A 20140-nucleotide genomic window follows, 5' to 3' on the forward strand; every position below is an offset into this window, starting at 1 on the left:
CAAGGCTTGCCCATTCTTAGATCCCACTTGGGAAAGCAACTTGGAAAAGAAAAAAACACCAAAAAGGGCAAATGTTGAACACCTGGTTCTTTCTTCTCCCCAGGCACCATCTTTTCCCATCCTGCCATCCGCGTACCTCCTTTGACCTAGATGATTCTCCTTTTTACTCAAAAATTTAGAAACTCTGGAGAGTGTGTGTGTTTAATGAAGAGAGGCAGCTGGGAAGGAGAACAGACACTTTTTTAAAAGGGTGCTTCTTCCCAGTTTAAATAGAACACCTACTTTGAATATGTCCTAGCAATTTCAGAAGAGAATCCAAGACTGAAAAAATATGGAAAGGCTAAAGTATAAGTCTACAGACATCCTGGTTCATTAGCTACCAAGTTACAGAACCATTAAATGAAAGTAGTCTCTGAATTGCCTAGGGGTTCATGCTCATCTCCACAGCACCAATAAACCTAGTGTCTCTCTCTCTCGTTTTTGCTCTTTCTCTCTCTTTCTCTCATACACACATACCACTGATACTATGCCCTCTGGGAAGTGAAGACAAGCTTGGCAGATTAATGGACCTATTAATGTTGAGCCAGACATTGTTATCCTTTTCCCTCTTTTTCCTCCTTAAGAGAACCCCAGTTTTGTTGGAAACATTTATTAGCCCAACTTGAAGGTTAACTTTCCCAGCCTTCTCTTTTGTTCCTGTAAGCAGATATAGAACTGTTCTGGCCAATGAGACCCAGGAGGATGTCTACTGAGAATTTCTGAACATTCTGGTTTTTCAATATGGGCTCGAACCCTTCTTCCCTGTGCCTTCTTGCATCCTTCGTGAAATACCCAAGTGACAGCCAAGCATTCGCTGGATGCTAGGATCAGATCCTTCTGATTCAGAAACCAACCTTTCAAGGTTCATGTGGACCAGCCATGTTTCTCAAAGCATGTGGGACTGCTGTAATTTGGGGTATTTTACTTAGAATGTAAAAATCCTAGACCTGAACTCCGGGTATTACAATGGAAAGATTTGGAAATCTATACTACAGTTTCTCTGATCTCTGTGGGTAGAAGAAAAAGGATGTGATCCCATTTTCAGGGGCCAAATGTAATCAATCACTAACACAAGGAGCACTATCTCTTTTTCTCCAGGTTAAATCCTCAGTTCTCTGATGTTAAGAAATCATTTCTTGACAATTTCTGCCAATCAATTATAATTGGCAGAATATATCATTGATACATTTTTAAGTGATTAACTGCCAAGATGAAAGGTAGGCAGAGATAGCTTGGTGACCCCAATAACATGCTCCATTTTGAGAAGTGGCTGCCCAGCTAGGGAGAACATTTCTCAGCCATCCATTGTGTGTAAGGGGATCACATGACTATTCCTCACCATTTAAATACAAGCCAGCGGTGTGTGTCATTTCTGGGCTAAAGAGATACATATAATTCTTCATGAAGTCTTTTTCCCTCTGTTGACTGACTCTGAGTACCTAGAGGCTAGAGGAGCCACGAGAGAGAAGGATCCAAGATCCATCCATGAAAACATGGAAGGCCATCTGCCAACCAAAAACAACTACATAGAACTTTTCATGAGTAAGAAATGCATCTAATTGTGTTACGCCACCAATACTTTTGGGTATATTTGTTGCTGAAGCTAGTGTCATTCTAATCAATATAAAGGACAAAGGCAAAAATCTTACATTTTACTGAGCTAAACCTGAGATAACTGAAAAAGTACTAAAGCAATTGAGCTGACCTAGAAATAATTAAATTTTCTACCATTAGGAAAAAATGGGACATTAAAATAGAAATTAAATTAATTTATAGGGAAAGAGAAATTTCCAGTTTTGTTCTCCCTTGAGTTTGTGCTTGTAAAACTCATACCCTCTGGGTACTAAATATACTTTAATTGGCTGTCTTCAGTCAGGCTGGATATAGTCTTCTTTTCTGCAAGTAAGTCTCTTACTCCTGTTAAGAGACTGAAATGGGTACCGTGTTCCGTGTGGCTTTGCAGTATAGTAGAAGCTAACACAATATTCCATTTTTTTTCCCAAATAGGTTATTTCACGGTGATTGTGACTTGGGTTCAAAGTCAACTATCTACCACATAAAAGTTGAGTTTGATAGAAACTAAAAATGCCATCATTTTTCCTCCTAAAATCAGAGAGTTTCTAACCCAGTCTAGTCAGGAATTTTCTACATGTTTCAAGTGAAACTTTTGATCTGGGGAACCATCCTGTTCCAGGTCCTTTTAAAGATGTCCATATTATTCCTTGTCCCAATATAAAGAACAGCTTGTTGTTTAGAGAGACATTCCTGTGACCTAATTGGAATATGTCGCATAGCCTTTCCATGGCCCAGCAGGAAGAGCCACATGCTTTTTATCTAGCTAATTCCAGCAAGACAACAGGAGAAACTAAAAAAAAAAAAGCAAAAGGCTCTCTTCTAAATTAGTGAGACACCATTTTACTTAGCAATTGCAGAAATTTCCAAGATTAGAGCTTTAATTCAGTGTCCATTCATTCTTCTATAGTCAGAATCTTTTCGGAAAGAAACTACTTCAGACAACCTTATTTTTGGGGTGGTTATGGGGTAAATGGCATATGGAATTATTTTCTTTTCTCATTCTGGAAAGTTTGTTTGCAGCTTTCTCTTTGCATGTATTTGACAACAGTGTAATTACAAATCCATTGCAACCCAAGTAATGTTCCATTGCAAAAGGAGGATAATTTTTTCCATAGAAGATCTGGATGTAAAATGAGAAGATTTTTCCTTCTTTTGGAAGATAAATCAACTTAGACTAAACGATCATGCCAAATGCTTTAGGATTTTGCCAGAACTACCAAAAGTATATGCTAAGGGAGAATGGATACTGGGGAAGCAACCCCATTTGTCTTAAAAACAGAACCCAGCTCAATTGGGAAATGCAATAAGCTCAGCTAAAAAAAAATTATTCTAAGACTCCTCACTAGGAAGAGTGGCATTTCTCAGTTATGACCCTTTAGACAGAAGTCTCAATGTGTGTGTAATCAGGAAAGCTCTTGGAGAAAGCTGATTTACCTGGAACTTGTGTTTTGCCCTTTGCACGTCCTACCTTCCCGCCTGAAATCTACTCAGGCTGCTGGAGGACAGGCAGCCATTTTGACACCACAAGGCAACAAATCAGAGGATAAGAGCCACATGCTAAAGATGGCTAAAAAGAAGGAAAAATTAGCTTAGATGCCGGAAGACTGTGGATCTTGCCAGGACTGTGAAGTCCTACCTTAATGTCACTTAACGTCACTTGAGAAAAACAAAACCTCTATTTGGTTAATCTAGTGAAAATTGGATTATCTCTTAGGAGCTGCCAAACCTATACCAAGCTGATCCAACTAGACCGCAAGGAGAATGCTGTTGTTTTGTTTTGTTTTGTTTTTTTAAATAAGAACAGTTTCCAAACAAGTTATCTCAGAAGCACTCATTTACTTTGGCAGTTATCAAGCTGATATATTCATAAGTCTTCTTCTGTGCTCTTTATTTTTATTTTTTTTTAAAGATTTTATTTATTTATTTGACAGAGATCACAAGTAGGCAGAGAGGCAGGCAGAGAAAGAGTGGGGGTGGGGTGGGGAAGCAGGCTCCCTGCTGAGCAGAGAGCCCCATGTGGGGCTCGATCCCAGGACCCTAGGTTCACTACCTGAGCCTAAGGCAGAGGCTTTAACCACTGAGCCACCCAGGCGCCCCTTCTGTGCTCTTTAAAATGACACCAAGGAAGACTATTAAGGAGGATCATATGCGACTCTCATTTATAGATCATCTTGAATGCGTTCATCCCTCCGTTTATTTATGCAGTAAACATTTACTGAGGTTTCCAGTAAGCCCAGTGCTGGGGGCAGGGAGGCAAGGATCAAAAAGTACCTGACAAAGAGCTCAGCTTACTTGAAAGTAATAAGAACAAATCTTTTTTAAAACACTGTTTTCCTGTTCTTTGCTTTCTGTGGGTTGTTTATTTCATGTACATTAGCTCTCCGAGTCAGGGACAAGCCTAGCTCCACAATCAACATTAACAACATAAAAAGATCTAAACTACCAGCGTAGTGTCTGTTGCCACATGTTCAGAACACCATTTCATAATCTGAAAATTTTAATTAAATATTGTGCCAATATGTTCATTATGATTGTAAGAAATGCTTGAGGAAAATTTTTCATTCCATCCACTGCCGAAATTGATTTTCTAAATTCAGACTGTTCCTAATAGCAGATATTTTGTGCTACTCTACTCTTGTTTTCTGTCATTTCTATGATTAAAAAAAAAAAAAAATCATTGAACACCAGGCCTTTACACCAACTAGACCGCAAGGAGAATGTTGTTGTACTAGAGAACAACTATTTACTGCAGGATGGTAGGCAACTATTTACTGCAGGATGGTAGGCAAAACATGAGTGAGGATGAGAAAAACCACATTCCATTCACCTCTTCTTCGGAGTCACCTTAAACACATCATTTAACTTCTTTTGACCTCAGTTTCCATAGGGGTTAAATGATGTAGTGGGATTAGATCATCGTGTTGTTCCATAGTTCTAAAATTCTCTTATTTCCCTGCTCTATTCTCAGTGTGATGCATTAGTAGATAAGTTTCCCAGCTAAGAGCAGCACATTAATATTATTTTTAAATCATGCATGGCTTCTCTATTTCTGTTGCCTCGGGAATTATACATCTTAGCCCACATCCCGTATCAAACCACAATTTTATATATAATTAAACAATATAATACCATTTTATATTAATAATGTCATATCATTGTACTCAGGATCAGAATATAGGGCTGGTTTTATTATTTCTAGCTTTTAAGAACACAGCTTGCATTGCACACACTTGAGATAATTGAATGAAGATTAGATGGAGAATATGCTGTTTTTAATTTGCTGTTTAAAAGTATCCTCCAGATATCTAGGAGTGAGTGTTACAAAGCTGATTTAAAAGCACCGTGATCTTCTTGCCCTGTTCTGAGAAACTGCTTTCAAACTCTAAAGAAAGATTCATTGTATACAAAATCTGAATGCTGAACTTCCTATCATTTTAGTATCAACAATGGCAGTAATTAATGAACACACCTGACAGTTACCTGCCCACCGCCATAGAGAGGTAACCTGATTTGCTTATGTCTTTCATGAAAATACCTGAACTGAAATTCATGAAGCACAACCAGTTTAACCCACCCTCTTCTGAATTTGGTGAGATTTCAAATGCTGTTGTCTTGCTTGCGAAAAGATGTTGAAGGAACATAAACACTCTTTACCACTCTTACAGTTATCCTGCAAACCAGCTCACACCTCCAACTATCATTTCTATTACACAGACACATATTCCCCTCTACTCACCACAATGAGTTAAAGGTAGACAAGAGCTCTCGGTGGCAGCCTTTGAGTCATTACTCTGCTTTACCATTCCCTTCATCTTAGGTGTCATGGCTCAGTACTTTACAGACAGCCATTCACTCTGTTAGCTTTACTGCAAGCACGGGAGAGCGGTGCCTTGCACTTGCTGCAAAATTCAGCTTTTAGGCTTCTGGTCATTCTTCCCACAAAAACAACAAGACCAGTTTCCGAGCTATTCTTAACTCTCCTTTCGAAACATTTCAAAAGAGAAAGACAAGATTTCACGATTCCCATGCAAACTCCCAGCCTGCCCGCCTGCCTGCTGCTGCCAATACTTCTTCTTCTCGCTGGTGATGACATTCAGCGAGCTCCCCAGCCCCGACGCTTCGTTATGTAAGGCTGTCTAGGTCAAGTGTAGGAGACACACTGCTGGCCTGTGAAAACTCATGGAACTCTTCCTTCAGATTAACACTTCAGGGACTATGGAAGCTGGAGGAAGCTGAACTTTTACTACATCTTTTGGGGGTAAATATTTTTGCATGATTCAGTGGTTTGTATGCTCTAGGCTTGGCAGATGCCCGTCAGCCATGCTGAGAGGTGCCGAGAGAAATTACTAAGGGAGTCCAGTTTTGTCAGCATGCTTGAATAAGCATAGGAAGTCTGGTAGCAGTCCTAGTTTTAAGACACTCGGGGAGTAAATGAATCATAAATTAGGATTTGCTTGTCAAGCACCTTCTCTAGCCATCGAGGAATGAATGTTGCTGTGGCTGTTTAAACTCTGAATACAATCCATTTGCTGGGAGGTGTTGCTGGAAAGCACTATTAGCTCTCAGAGATTTACTGCAGTTCTTGGCTGTTCGGTTGCCCTTGTCTGATTGCAAATTTGCTTTCCTTGTAAATAAGCGTGATGTTTTCCCACGTTTGTCTTCTGCGGTGACTGTTTGTGACAATATGAGAATGAAAGCATCATAACCTGGCAGTGATGTGACTTCAACAGATAATAAATCCTGCCTATTTTGTTCCAAGGTGAATCCTGCAGTAAAAGCGCCGTTTGATTCTAGCTAGCCCTGCTGATGCCGGGCTAACTGCTCTGGTTCAGAGTGTGCTGTGTTCAGGGGACGTGGAGGCATGATCCCAGATTGGACATAAACAGTTATTCACTCTGTGAGTAAAATTAGAAACAGCATAGCACTGATTCTGTTTTAGACGCTCACCCCATGTCCTGGTCCGGGAACTCATTAGGCTAGCAGGCTCTTATGAACACTGCAGAAAAGGCTGGAGAAGTAGCAGGGTAAGACTGCAGCAGTGGTGTGATACTGGCAAGGAATTTTAATAAGACTTAACCAGAGATCCCGACACAACAGATGGCACCTAATTTAAAAGATGGGTGGGTATTTAAAAAGTTCAAGACAGGAGCAGCACATTTGAGAGGGTTCGGCTTCCTTGGTGCCCTTGGCAGGAGAAGTTCAGTGCTTCGGACAGGATGTCATGAGTTAGGAAAATAAAGGCTGTGTGAAGTGTCTTGTGATGTTAAAGAGGTAAATGGGAGGCTGAATATTCAGTGTCCATAAATGAGGACCAACATGGGGCAATCAATGATAGCACACTCACTCACTAGGCAAACAGGTAGTTTTTAAGAATCTGCAATTTCTTACATTATTTTTTATTAAATTAAAGGAACGCAAATGAATGTTGCCGAAATAAATTTCCTTCTGGGTACCCTTCACTCTGTTAATAATGATTAACAGTAGTACATTGATTATTTATGTCGGGAATATATTGCTTATCATTTTATGCTATTTTTAATTGTATGTGTTTTCCCAAATAACTTGAAGAGACAGTTATGGTCCCTCAGGGCTCAATTTTTATATTACTAATGTCAATAGGCATTTTCCCCATAGACCTAGCTTGGCATAAGAGCCCCAATCAGACCAGGCTTTACTCAGTTTGGCATCCAGAATAATCCTCACACACAGAATGTGAAAAACAATGCATACATACTTAGTCATACTTACAATCTTTAGTTCATATAATTTTACGATAACACTGTCAGTGCTCAAATGTCTATAAATGATTTTTGTTTCAAAATCTGTTTTTAAATAGGGATTCTTTTCTCTGTTAATGGAACTTAAGTGGTTATATTCACTTGTTCATTTCTAGAGTAAAAGATATGAGTTAAATGAGGCTAACGTTAGTTTTGGTTCTGCCATCTCTAGATGATTTTCTTCTCAGTGTGAAGTAGCATTAGTAATTAATCTACGCCAAAGGGAGATTACGTTTTTTGGTGAGATTATATTATTAAATGCTTATGATATTGAGCCAACATTGATTGAGTAGCTACCAAATGCTAGGCCAGTGGTTCTCAAAGCGTGGTCTCCTGAGTACCAGGAGCAGCACCTGGAAGCTTGTTAGGAATGCAGATTCTCAGGGACTGAGGGGGGCAACCTGTTTTTTAACAAGCCCAGCAGGTGGCCATGAAGCATGCTAAAGTCTGAGAACCACTAGCCTGGGTAGAACTTGGGTTAAATATCATGAAAATAGTTTTCACTACATACAGTCAAAATATATGTTATGTAACTGAATTCTCTATTTTTCTGGTGGCCCAGATTTCTCAATATAAGCAGTACTATGTTTTAAGGATTTATGCTAGTGTTTATTTATTTAGTACATCTTCAGCCTAAATTTGTCCATAAGAAGCTTTGTGTTCCAGCAGTTCCATTTTTAGCTTTTAGAAGTCACGTGGTGCGGTGGGAAACGGTGAAAGACCTACCCCTTCCAGCTCTTGAGGAGGCAAGGACTTCTCGCTCACTGTGTGACTTGGCACCTGTCACTGACCTTCTCTGATGTTCAGTTTCTCATTTGTGAAATGATAGGTTGGCCTATGTCAGGGTTTCTCAGCTCAGCACAATTCACGTTGGCAGTCAGATAGTCTCCATTATGGGGTCTGTTCTGTACATCATACAATGAGCAACATCCTTGCCCTCGACCCTCAAGGTGCCACTAGCAACCCTCAATTGTGACAACCCCGAATATTTCTAGACATGAACACATCTCCCCTGAGGGCAAGCCCGCCCCCCAACCTCGTCATTCCTACCCCACCCCTTCTCCACATCTTCGAATCTGAGACTTGCTGGCCTAGGTTAACTCCCCTTTGTAAAGTTATAGTATAGAAAATAGTACAACAAAGGCATTGTTTCTTCTTTTGGAAGCAGGCAGTTTCAAACTTCATAAAATAAATAGATATATGTCTCTTTTGTGTAAGCCGTGAATAAGCTGAGGCCTCTTTGCCCTCTTGAAGGTCTAGGTGTAATTTGTTCAAATACCAGTTCCACAGTCTGTGAAAGTCCAAAACCCTTCTTCAGCATTTCAGGGACTTAAAATCTTGTAACATCCTCTGTGTCTTGGAGTCCTGGTTCCGTGTATGCTACCTCATGACTCTTAAAAAGTGACCTAGATTCTATCTGTCATGAGTTTCTACCAGAGATTTTTCTACACCAATTATCTTTGGGGTTGATAGATTTCACTAAGATTTGAGTTCTTCCCTTCATCCTTCCTCTCTCTCCCATCTCTGCTCCTCACCCTGTTCTTTCAAAGTGTCCTGGAGCTCCAAATTCCCCCTCTAGTGTATATAGCAGACCAGCTTTCCATGGCTTTTATATCCAGATGTAAATGCCCAGATCTGTCAAAGAGCTTAGAAGATCAAGGGTCTCCAGTTTAAACCATCTTCCCTTCATGGAAGGCTTTTGGGGTTATATTATATAATCATAAAATCATAAAGTCTTGGGACTGGAATGGGTATCTAATTTAAGTTCATTTACATGTCTTTGAAATTCATTATAGATCCTGGATATCAACCTTTTGTCTGTACTGTCATTGGAAGTCATACTGAATAAGAACTCTTGGCCCTTAAGATTACACATTTGCATGCTAGCATCTGAGAATTTTAATGATATTTCCCAAGACTTGTTGCCTCAAACAATTCAGCAGTTCAGTCCATGCATGGTAGAAGTAGATAAGCCACATACCACTCTCACACACATGCACACACGCATATCTTTTTAGGACAATGTACTACAAACTCAAATTGTATCCTAAGATATTTGTGAGTTAAGGGACTTAATCTAAAACGTGGATATAAAAAATGTGTCAGACAGCTATATCTTGATTAGTCAAAAATAATGGCTTATATTTGAATGATTATATCCGTATTTCCAGGTTATTTTATGGACATGATCCTTTCTGAGAGCCATAGCAACCCTATAGATAGGTCCCATTCCTATTATCATTTTACAGATAAGAAAATGAAACTGAAGATCTTCAGATGCCAAATCTTCCTCTCTTCCCATTATTCCATAAGGCAAGACTCAATAGTGTATGTAGTTTGAACACATTGGTGAGTATAATTTCAAAGTGTTTTTTGATAAAGACTTCTTTCAAGAGACTTTCTCTGCTCTAAAGTCATTCAGGGAGTATAAGGGTGGATGTGTGCTACCAATTCTTTGCTGTATTTGCTAGGATTCATACATTTTTCCTGGCTTATTTGTATAAATAGGTTTAATTAATTGTTCTTTATATGTATTACCAAGTACTTACAGAATGACTTCAATACAGCATTTATGCTACAGGAATGTATATTATGTCACTTAATGATCTCAAAATCTCCAAGAGGATGGGATTGGTCCCACTCTTAAGAGATGCCACTGAATTCAATCTAACCAAACCTTGGGTTTTAGCAGAGTTTCTGCACTGACCAGGCCATCTGCCCTGAGGCCATCTTTTCTCACTGCTGCACCCAGCTCCGTGGCTCCGCACTCAGCATATACTGAGCCTCAGTAAATACTTGTTGAATGGATGTTGGATAATTATCATTGCTACCTAGTTCCTTTATATTTTGTGCTTTCTATAACATTATTCACCCCAGTCAATTAAGTAGCAACTTTGCAAATGAGATCCAGAGTTGAAAATCGAAATTAAAAAATCAAATTCCCAAAGGCAGAGGGGTAGGTTCATGTAAGGCTGCCATACACTTGGAGCTCTTTGCAACTCGATCATTCATGCTACTTTCTTTATTTATCTTAAGAAAAAAATCTTTTGGTTTGATACAGAGACTTTCTCAGACTTACAAAGTGAAGTTATTTCCAACATCAAGTATAAAGTCTTGTATTAAAATACTGGTTTCCCAACACCGGAGTCACACAGTCCATTCCAATTCTATTTGAGCTTAAAGTAAATACCCAGGAAGTCAAAACTTGAAAGATCTTCTATTCCATTTTGTTACTAGTGAAGTAAAGTTGGCATACCATATTATACTAGTTTCAGGGGTGTAGCATATTGATTTGACAATTCTGTTCATTAGTAAACACTTCCCACTGTAAGTATAGACGCCACCTGTCACCCACCATATATATTCCATTTTAGAATAGTCAGAAAAAAAGTATTCAATAATAGAAGATAATTTAAACACATATTAAATACAGTAAATTCCAAATGACTTGACAGTATATGGAAATTCCACTTTTTTTTTTTTTTTGAAGCTGTGACTCAGCTCAATATTACAGTGTTCTGTTGATAGCCAAGGTGCTCAACCTACATCCTAACTCAGGACAGTTAGAGGTGCAAGTTTTCAGTCCATCCCTTACTCTATGACTGGTTAGCTTTGTGATGACAGGCAATTTATTAAACCTCTCTGAAAATCTGTTTCTTCAGCTCTCAAGGGAGAACCATCCTATCTCCTGTCCAGAATTTAGAAGAGATAATGTATATCAAGTAGTCTCTTTCACATACTGAAAGTGTTCTGAATATAATAGTTTATAATTATATTTGGCATCATCTGCTTCCAAATATATCAGGCTGTCTCAAGGAGTCCTCTCCATCTCTTTTGAGCAACTAGACATTGGTATTAGTGCAGGCTCTGGGACTCAAAGCTGCTGGATTCAATGACTGATGTTCAAAGCGCTGATGAGTCAAGATCTGGTAAAGAGACAGGATGAGGCTAGCCATGAATGGACAGTTACCTACGCTTATGATGCTCCTAAAGATACTTTTAAAAATGCAGTATCCTAAGATAACTAGCCAACCATGTGTCCACTCTTTTTTTTTTTTTTTTTTTTGGTCAGCTGCTGTTTATTATTATTATTATTATTATTATTATTATTATTATTATTATTTTAAAGATTTTATTTATTTATTTGACAGAGAGACCCAGGGAGAGAGGCAACACAAGTAGGGGGAGTGGAAGAGGGAGAAGCAGGCTTCCCACTGAGCAGGGAGCCCGATCCCAGGACCCTCGGATCATGACCTGAGCTGAAGGCAGATGCTTTACGACTGAGCCACCCAGTTGTCCCTGTCAGCCCCTGTTCTTGAAAGATTATATTATCGAGGTAAATAATCCTTTGAGAGATTTGAAAAGCCTAGGAAATGTGGAATTTTTTTTTCAGAGTAGAAAGAACAACTATTAAGAGGAAAAGTATGTATCACTAGAAAATAATTTAGAATTATGCTGATTTAATTTATCTTGAAAAACAATTTGGACCTAAAGATAAAGACAAACCCATTTCTACCAAGTTAGGGAAACATCTTTGACAACTAAGAGCCTAAATTAAGTAATGTCTCAGGTATTTTTCTAATTCCAATATTCTGTGGAAATGGATTAACTCTGGAATGTGGTCAGCTATGTAGCAACCAATTCCAAGATGACTAGATTTGCTAGACCTGTTTCATGTATCCATTGATAATTTAGGAAAAATAAGAGACTTTTAATGTTGCTGTTTTAATTATTTATCCTAAAAATACATCATTAGCAGCATAGGTCTCATAATCTGGAATTTGTTAAATAAGCTGATTTATGAAAAATTAATCCTTTTTGGTTTTTATAAATGAAATTATAGTTCTCTGATAAAGTGACATTGTTTTATTTTTTATGTCCAAGAAGTGAATCAGCGAAATAGGATGTTTAAAAGAGTTATCATGTTCTGTTGGGATTCTCTCATTTTGGGAGGCAAAAAAAAAAAATAGAATAGGTATCAATCTTCTATATGAAACTTCCTAAAGATAACATTGTGATAATCTAATTTGGGAGAAAGGAACATGGCAGTAATAGTAAGAATGTTTTGGTTTCAAAAGTACAGTTTCTAGTGAAAACATCAGAGAAAACTGTGTATCAGTCAGCACAATCAGGACATCTGAAGGAAATGTTTTGGTCTTCAGATTTGCTAAATGTGTCCTCCTGGCAATGAGCCATGCTCTCCCCCTCCCCCCGCCACAACACACACATCCATCCACCTTGTCTGAAGTGGCTTTAGGAGCAAAAAAGCCAATTATGAGGACCCTAATAATATTGTCAGTAGCCTTAGAGCAAGTAGATGGTTCTCTTAAACTGGTGGAAACCAAAGGAGAATATTCAGTTTGGGCTTCTTGACACTATCCTTTCCTGGTCTCCTCATGAACAGGGTTCCGTCTTACCTTCTGCAGCACTTGTGCTGGGACCTGTGTGGCCTGGCATCTGCCCACCCCTCCAGACTCTAGCCATTTCTACAGATCCAACCTTGCATCTGTCTGTACACCTTATCTCCTCTTCTTAGAACATACCTTCTCTTTTTTCTCCACATCTCTGTGCTTCTCCTAATAGACTCCTATGGGAAACTCCCAAGGGAAGTCAAGACTTGGCCTGGATATCACTTTCCAGTTAACAAAGAAAAAAGCTTGATAATTCCCGATGATGGCAAAGGTGTGGGAAACGGGTCTCTTAAGCTGTTGCCAGAATGTAAAAAGATGCCATGCCTTTGGAGAGAAGCCTAGCAATATCTACCAAAGTTAAAAGGCCCATGCCCTTCCACTCAACTGAGCCATTTCCTGAGATGAGTTTTCCCACAGAAAAACTTGTGCAAGTGGGGAAAATGTTTGGAAAGTGGCGTTGACACCAGCATTGTTGGAAGTAACAGCAAAGCAAAACAAATGAAACCAAAGCACTGGAAATAACCTAAGTACTTATCATTTGAAGACTGATTAAATAGATTTTTAGTGTGTCCATCTATGTGCATACCAAAATACTCTTTACCTTATAACACACATTACATAATAACAAGGGAAAAAATTGAGATACACTATGTATAATGTTTGTAACATATGTTATATAATAACAGGGAAAATTTGAAATAAAATATGTAAATCAAACAAAGTGTACATCAATAGATAGTATGATGTCATTTCTGGAAAAAATATATAAAATATATATTTCAGATGCTTGGATAAACAAGTAATTTCAGACAAATTCAAAAGAAATTGTTAACATGATTGCCTCTCCAGAATGGCCTCGGAGGAAGAGAAACAGGAAAGTTAATTTTGATTTTTAAAATCAAGTAGGTCAAGTGACATACAAAATGTTACTTGAAGAGTAGGTTAGGAATTTTCTTGGTAGAAGAGGGGAGAGGTACCTGTCTCCAGTAGGCCTGACAAGTGTGCCTTCCAAAAGGGAGTGGGCATTCTTAGGGTACAGTGAGGAGCATTGGCTGATTCACATGGTGTGGGTACAGAGGGAAGAGGTCAGGCTTAGGAGCTGAACCTCTGTGACAGTCATTGCCAACCGTACCCTCTACAATAGGGATTCTCAAACTTTAATGCATACAGAAATGACCTGGGAGTCTGGTTAAAATGCAGTTTCTGCTTTAGCAAAGAGGAGCCAAGCCCCAGATTCTGCGTTTCCACAAGCTCCCAAGAGATGCTCATGCAGCAAGCCCACTGTCACATTTTGAGAGGCAGGGTTTCAAAACTAAGAGTATCAGGTGTTTGTGTCTTCCCAAATCCGATGTGGTTTGTATCTTCCCAAATATGTAGCAGAGTCAGAAAGCACTTGTTTTCAGAAAATGCACTGAGACAAGGAGTCCTTATCGAGTATGAGGTTTGCAACCCGAGGCTTGGCCAGAGCAGGCTTATTGTCAAATGCTCAAGATCAGCCCTTCTGCTTTCTGAGGCTCTCCGTGTTTAACCAATGTTGACCTCTAGAACCTCAAGCGTTGCCAGATTGAAGCAAGCGTCTCCACGCCACTCCACGTGTACTTAGTTTATTTGTTGACTTGGTGAGAATGGTTCCAAACATAGCTCCACTCCTTCTCATTCTGTGGCAGATTGAAGAATTCAAAACAAAAAGAAGGAAGAATTGCCATCTGCTGCCTTCCTACCCAGTCACATGACGCTCCCCCCCCCCCCAACACGTTTGACAGAAATCCAGTCTGTCGATCTACCGTACACCTAAAACTCTCTTGGGCTGGCTGCATGTAGGAATACCTTTCCTCTATCACAGCCCATGTGAGCGTGTGTGATGTTACCTAGCTCTGCGAGGAGTGGGTATGTCCTCTCCCCTTTGTTTGCTTTTGAACTTGGGTCCCAGAGACTTGCCATCCTGATTTTAATAAAGTGATATTGCCGAGAGTTTTATAGGAAACAAGACAATATGAACTTAGGCTATGATTGAGTACTTGGAAGATAGAGTGTTGGTTTCAAAGCCACATTTAATCAGCCGCTTACCTGGAGATCTTCCTATGTGTGACTTTAGCCAAGTTACTGAACTGTTCTGAGTCTCAGTTTCCTCATCTATAAAATCCCAATAATGATAATGATACCTACTTTGTTACACTGTTGTGAAGTTTAAAAATCCTGTCATATTTAATTATTATTCCTCTTAAATCATTATTAGACTTGATATGAAAATGGTCATGTTTGAATAGCAATATGTTTCTGCATACCTACCACATACTAGAGATACATACTATGAGATACACAGTTCCCCCGAGCCCCCTTTCCCACCAGCCCTTCACATCCGATAGAACTTAGAAATCATCTACCTGATGCTTTCAAAGGAAAGGAAGTTTAAATCAGGACAGTGGGAATGAAGGGAGTCTACACAGAGTAGGTTCAGGGGAGCCAAAATGGGATGATGAGGCTGAGACATGCAGCAGTGGGGAGGTCTGAAGGTGCGCATGCCGAGGACAGCCATTGGCGAAAGCTACTCCAGCAGAAGAGGGGTTGCCTCAGCAGGAAATGCAGAGTGCCAAGCCCAGGAAGGGAGCAGAGACACAATGGGTGGGTCAGGGAACAGATCTGCAGCCCCAAAAGCTGCTCTCCATAGTTAGACACAATCTGAAAGCCCTTGTCTTCTGGGTTCTTTTGGGGTGAGTCCAAGGCAGTCAGGAGTAGGAACCAGAGAATCTTTCCCACCACACCCCACCTTCTAGCCTAAGTGGGGGCATTTGTCTCTGGTTAAACCTCCTGCTTGGGTTTTCTAAGACTTCTGTTCTCTGTAGGATCTGGTGCCACTGTTTCCTTCTCTTATCCATTAAGACCCAGGGGTGGCACAGAGTCTCTCCATCACTAGTTCCTGAGTGCTTTGTCAACCATCTAAGCTACATAGTAAAATGTTTCCCCATTAAATTATTTTCGCGGAATGGCTTCTGAGTGTAACATCTATTTCCTTCCTGCCAGGATCTCGACTAAATCAGAGCTACAGAATTTTAAAGCAATAGATGTTTCATGGAAAGGTAACTCTCTTGTGATGCCCTAGAGAGGAGACTCTGGGCTGATGAAGATGTGGATAAAGGGACTGTGTCTTCTGGGACAGCGACTACCATGTGAAGTAGGGCAAATGAGCTCTGAGTTTCACCACTGCTGAAGTTATGAGAAGATTCACATTCTGTATTTGCTTAGTTGCAGAAAAAGTAAGGGGATGGGGGAGCAGTGTAAATATCACATCCCATATATGTTCAAGAGGTAGAGACCCAGAAGGAGCCCTTTCCTGCCTCTTCAACCTGCTATTCCCCACAGAGAGGTGGAACAGGTTACTTTGATGTAATGATAACAACCAGGATGTGAAAGACTTTCAAAGAGACTGTGTAGAACATGAAAAAGAAAGTGTATCAGGCTCTGCGCTTCCTTATTTTCCAAGGGTCATGAAAAATCCTGAGACAAAGTGGTTCTTTCATTGCAGCAACCCCTAGCAAGTAGACAAGTCTGTCTCTTATCTGACTACACACAAGCAGGTACAGGGGACTGTGGGTAGCATGGGGCATGCCGCTGCCCAGTGCCTGTCCACAGCTGAGCCCCAAGTGATCCAGGTGTGGCTCAGATAACCCATTGCTCAGCAATCCAGGGTGAATAGGGGCCATCCTATAACTAGCAACTCAGTTCACAAGCTGCAAATTTTCCAAGGAAATTTAGGCAGACTAGGTTAAATGTGGTGATCGTCCGGCTCCATGTACCTTGTCCCCCCGTCACTTACCAGTCTCTTCTGAAGAGTTTGCAGCTCTGAAGTGGGCCCTGGACTGACCTTAGCCCATTATTTGGAATTCTTGCTTTTCCATGGGAAGATAGAAGGTATGTAATCATACATGATTTGGGTGAGTTTGGAATGGATTTCTGAAGGTTGAGACGGCTTAGAGATGTGGGAAAGATGTTAATCTCCCAGAAAAATACAGCAGCATCATAATTCTAATGATATATGCAGGCATTATGGATAGCTTTTCTTGGTAAAGACAATGGCTCTGGGTCTTTGAACATGAAAGGAAAAAGATGTTGGTTAAAATCCTTTAGGGAAAAAGGAACTACATGTTTGATTATGTTAAGTTATGGCAAAGTTCAGTTTTATTTTGTAAATAAAGGGTTGTCTTCATAAATATCAGCTATTTTAGTGTAAAGAAAGTTCTCCTCATGAAATAAAAGCTAATTAAACTAATTCAATAGATAGAGAAGTGATAATGTTTTATTTAAAAACATATTTAGATAGCAAACAGGTATTATGGTCCCAATAAGCAATCAACCATATTTTTCTTAGCACTAGCTGTAGCTGACTCTTCTTTGGGAAGGGGGGAAATTGCTGTATGAAATAGATCAGGCAAAAACCAAGAATAGTGTGTAAATTGATCTACCAGAAGGGAATGAGCACATGTAAGCACAGAATAGAACCCAACACAGTAACTTAGTTATTTTATGTTGTTCATGCCTTTCCTTTATTTATATTGTTATTTCTTTTCTTTCTTTATCCTACCGCAGCAGTAGATCTAAACATAAATATTTATGATTATTGCTTTAAATATTGTGATGTACTTTGATCTTGTTTAAGGAGTCAAACTTTATGAACCTTTTATGTATTTAAAGAAAGAGGCATAAAGTTCAGGCATGTGAAATATTAAATATTTTTTTCAATATAAGAAAGTTAACAGCCATGTAAATATGGCTAGTTAGACTGAAGAAACAGAAAATATATTTTTAGATTACATTTTAGCTTTTCAAAGACATTATAGAACTTCAAGATCATTTGCTTACTGGATCCTCTTTTTGGATCTGCATTCCTAAAAGCTGTCAATGTTACTCTGAGTACTTGGTGCTCGTGCCCTTGAACTTGAACATTTGTGGTTAATATTTAAGATTGGCATGAGGAGCGAGACTGAAGGACGGTCACTTTCTTTACCCTTTGCTAAAACCAATGTTGGTTAGTCCATCACCTTTGTAAACAGTAACTGCAATCACACACACCATCACATCCATCTCTCTGTCAAAACATGAGTGAAAATCAATTGTGGCGTATCTAGAAATACTCCACTCACTTCCATTTTGCTTCTTATATGCTGAGGCACCCACTCAATATTAATTTCCTTCATAGTTAGACAGTAGAAAAAATTTGAATGGACTTTTGTGGTATAAAACAAGCTATGTGACCTTGGACAAGTCACATCACTTCTCTTGACATCATTCCTTCTATCCAAAATAAGAACCCTTGTCTAGATGATCTCTGAGAACATTTCAATGCCACAATTCCTCAAGGATTATCAAAAGCATATCTGTGAAGCAGTGGTTAAAATTTACATCAACTGAGGTTCTGTTTCATGAGATTTTAAAAGTTATTTTATCCTGTCTATAAATCTTAATGGAATTTCATTCTGGAATTTTGATTCATTGGTACTCAGCAGATGCCCTGTTCACCTTTGGCAAATACCTTCATTCCACTAGAAACACTGGGGTGTGTTTGGGAATAAAATAAGAAATAAGACCTAGTGCTTGCTCTCAAAGAGATTAGGGGATGGAGGCAGGTCAGAAGTTTGCATGGAGGAGGGTGATGTGACCAGAGAGGAAAGGAAGAAAACCAAGTAGTAAAAGTGTGATGGCTTCTGGCTTATTTGGGCGAAAGGCAAAGAGTTTGCTATTATGAAAAATGACATTGCTGTCATCCTCAGTAAATATTGATAATGCACTCTTATACTTCAGTTGAAGAAAGAAGACCAAAAAATAAGCCAGGGCCCCAAATAATAAAGGATTTAAAGCTGAAAACTCATAGCGCACTGAAGTAATATTTTTAAACACTGCTTGAAGGGTTGCATAATATTGAGAATGAATAATATTCTATGAAGTGACAAAAAGTAATTCTGTAATTTAATATCCTTGTAAACCAATATCGCATTGCTGACCTCATCAGATGCTTTACATTCATCTATTTAAATCCCTTTCAAGAGATCATCTTTGTGTATTTCTAGGTCTTGCCCATAAAACCCCATTTATTTGGTTTCGAAATACCACTGTTTGCTTCTCCAACTCCAACAGCTGACTATGTAATTAAAAGAAAATTGCGGTGACTCTTCCAACAGGAAGTAACTGCATCCCTGAAAATGGTCATCTGTGGATTTCTAATTGAGTTCTAGTTATCATTGCTTTGGTGGAATGGCAGGAAGGCTTGGGAGACTGGGCATCCTCAGAGGACCACCTTCGTGATCCCACAACCTCTCTTCATCTCTTTCTCACTTTAAAGCACAGCATTGTGGTAAGCGCAAAACAAAACAAAAAAACCATTCATTTTCCTTTACTACCAGAAAGAAAGAACTGGAAGTAATTTCAGTGACTTTCTGGAAACTTTTTATAAAATTTTAAATATTCTTCTGTGTGCCTACAAACATAGATTCTAGCTACTTGAGAAACGTTTTAGAATAGATTCAGTAAGAAAAATAATTCCAGTTATTTAGGCTCAATGTATTGTAGGTGATTTTAAGAATGGCAATCTGTGAGTGAAAAAAATCACAAACTAGTTACAGCTCTGATTCAGTAAATTCCAGTGCGGGGTGGGCTTAAGTATTTCGATATCTTGATTTAGTTCATTCTTTCTCTCTCTCTCTTTCTATATCTCTTTCTTTCTCTCTTTCTTTTCTCTCTTTTCCCTCTTTCTTTCATGGGGTATATGGACTTAACAATGGTTTTAAATGTTTATCTTCTAGTACCTGTGAGACAGTCTAAAACCAATAGGCCAATTTTATGCTAGCAAGAAATTGTAACTTTAAACTTTATAAAAAACTGGTTGGCTATGGTCCCTAAGAGCTGGATCTAGAAGGCATTTTCTGCATTTATTTATGTAATAACAGGTAAATTCTATACTCTTCTGGCTCACTTTCAGAAGTACAAATTAACCTGAAAAGTGAAGAGTTTATTATTTTCTGCTAGGAAGTGTTTTCTATTTCTAAAATAGTGGCTGCTTCCTCATATCAGGGAGATCATATGATAGTTGTCTTTGAAGTGTGTAAACCTGGCGATTCACACACCTGTACCCCTGGGGATAAAAATACATGTTTATAAAAATAAATAAATAAATAAATAAAAATAATAAAATAGTGGTTGCTTAAGGCACTGTATTAATAAATGTTTGGTTGAGAGCAAGGAATTAGTAGTAAATGTTTGCAGAATATTATCTATATATTATATGTATACATGTGTATATACATATATACATGTGTATGTGTATATATAATATGCTTATATTTATGT

At 38.9% G+C, this 20140-nt stretch overlaps 1 protein-coding gene and 1 long non-coding RNA gene across 3 annotated transcripts in view; one reads left to right on the forward strand and one right to left on the reverse strand.

Moving 5' to 3' along the window:
- The window catches only part of LOC309844068, a 166822-nt gene extending 161387 nt beyond the window's left edge, over positions 1–5435 (reverse strand). Inside the window, exon 1 of the long non-coding RNA XR_014300475.1 lies at positions 5351–5435. This is a non-coding gene — a long non-coding RNA (uncharacterized lncRNA). The remainder of the gene's footprint in view (positions 1–5350) is intronic.
- Positions 5436–5754: 319 nt separating this feature from the next.
- SCN1A (sodium voltage-gated channel alpha subunit 1) overlaps positions 5755–20140 on the forward strand; it is a 141098-nt gene continuing 126712 nt past the window's right edge. The window contains exon 1 of one of the 2 annotated variants that reach the window (XM_082690241.1): positions 5755–5872. The gene's annotated coding sequence lies outside the window, so the exon portion shown is untranslated. The remainder of the gene's footprint in view (positions 5873–20140) is intronic. The other variant, XM_082690245.1, reaches the window with a different exon arrangement.

Source organism: Mustela nivalis (genome assembly GCF_964662115.1).
Source record: "Mustela nivalis genome assembly, chromosome: 11".
In the NCBI taxonomy this organism is placed as follows: Eukaryota; Metazoa; Chordata; class Mammalia; order Carnivora; family Mustelidae; genus Mustela; species Mustela nivalis.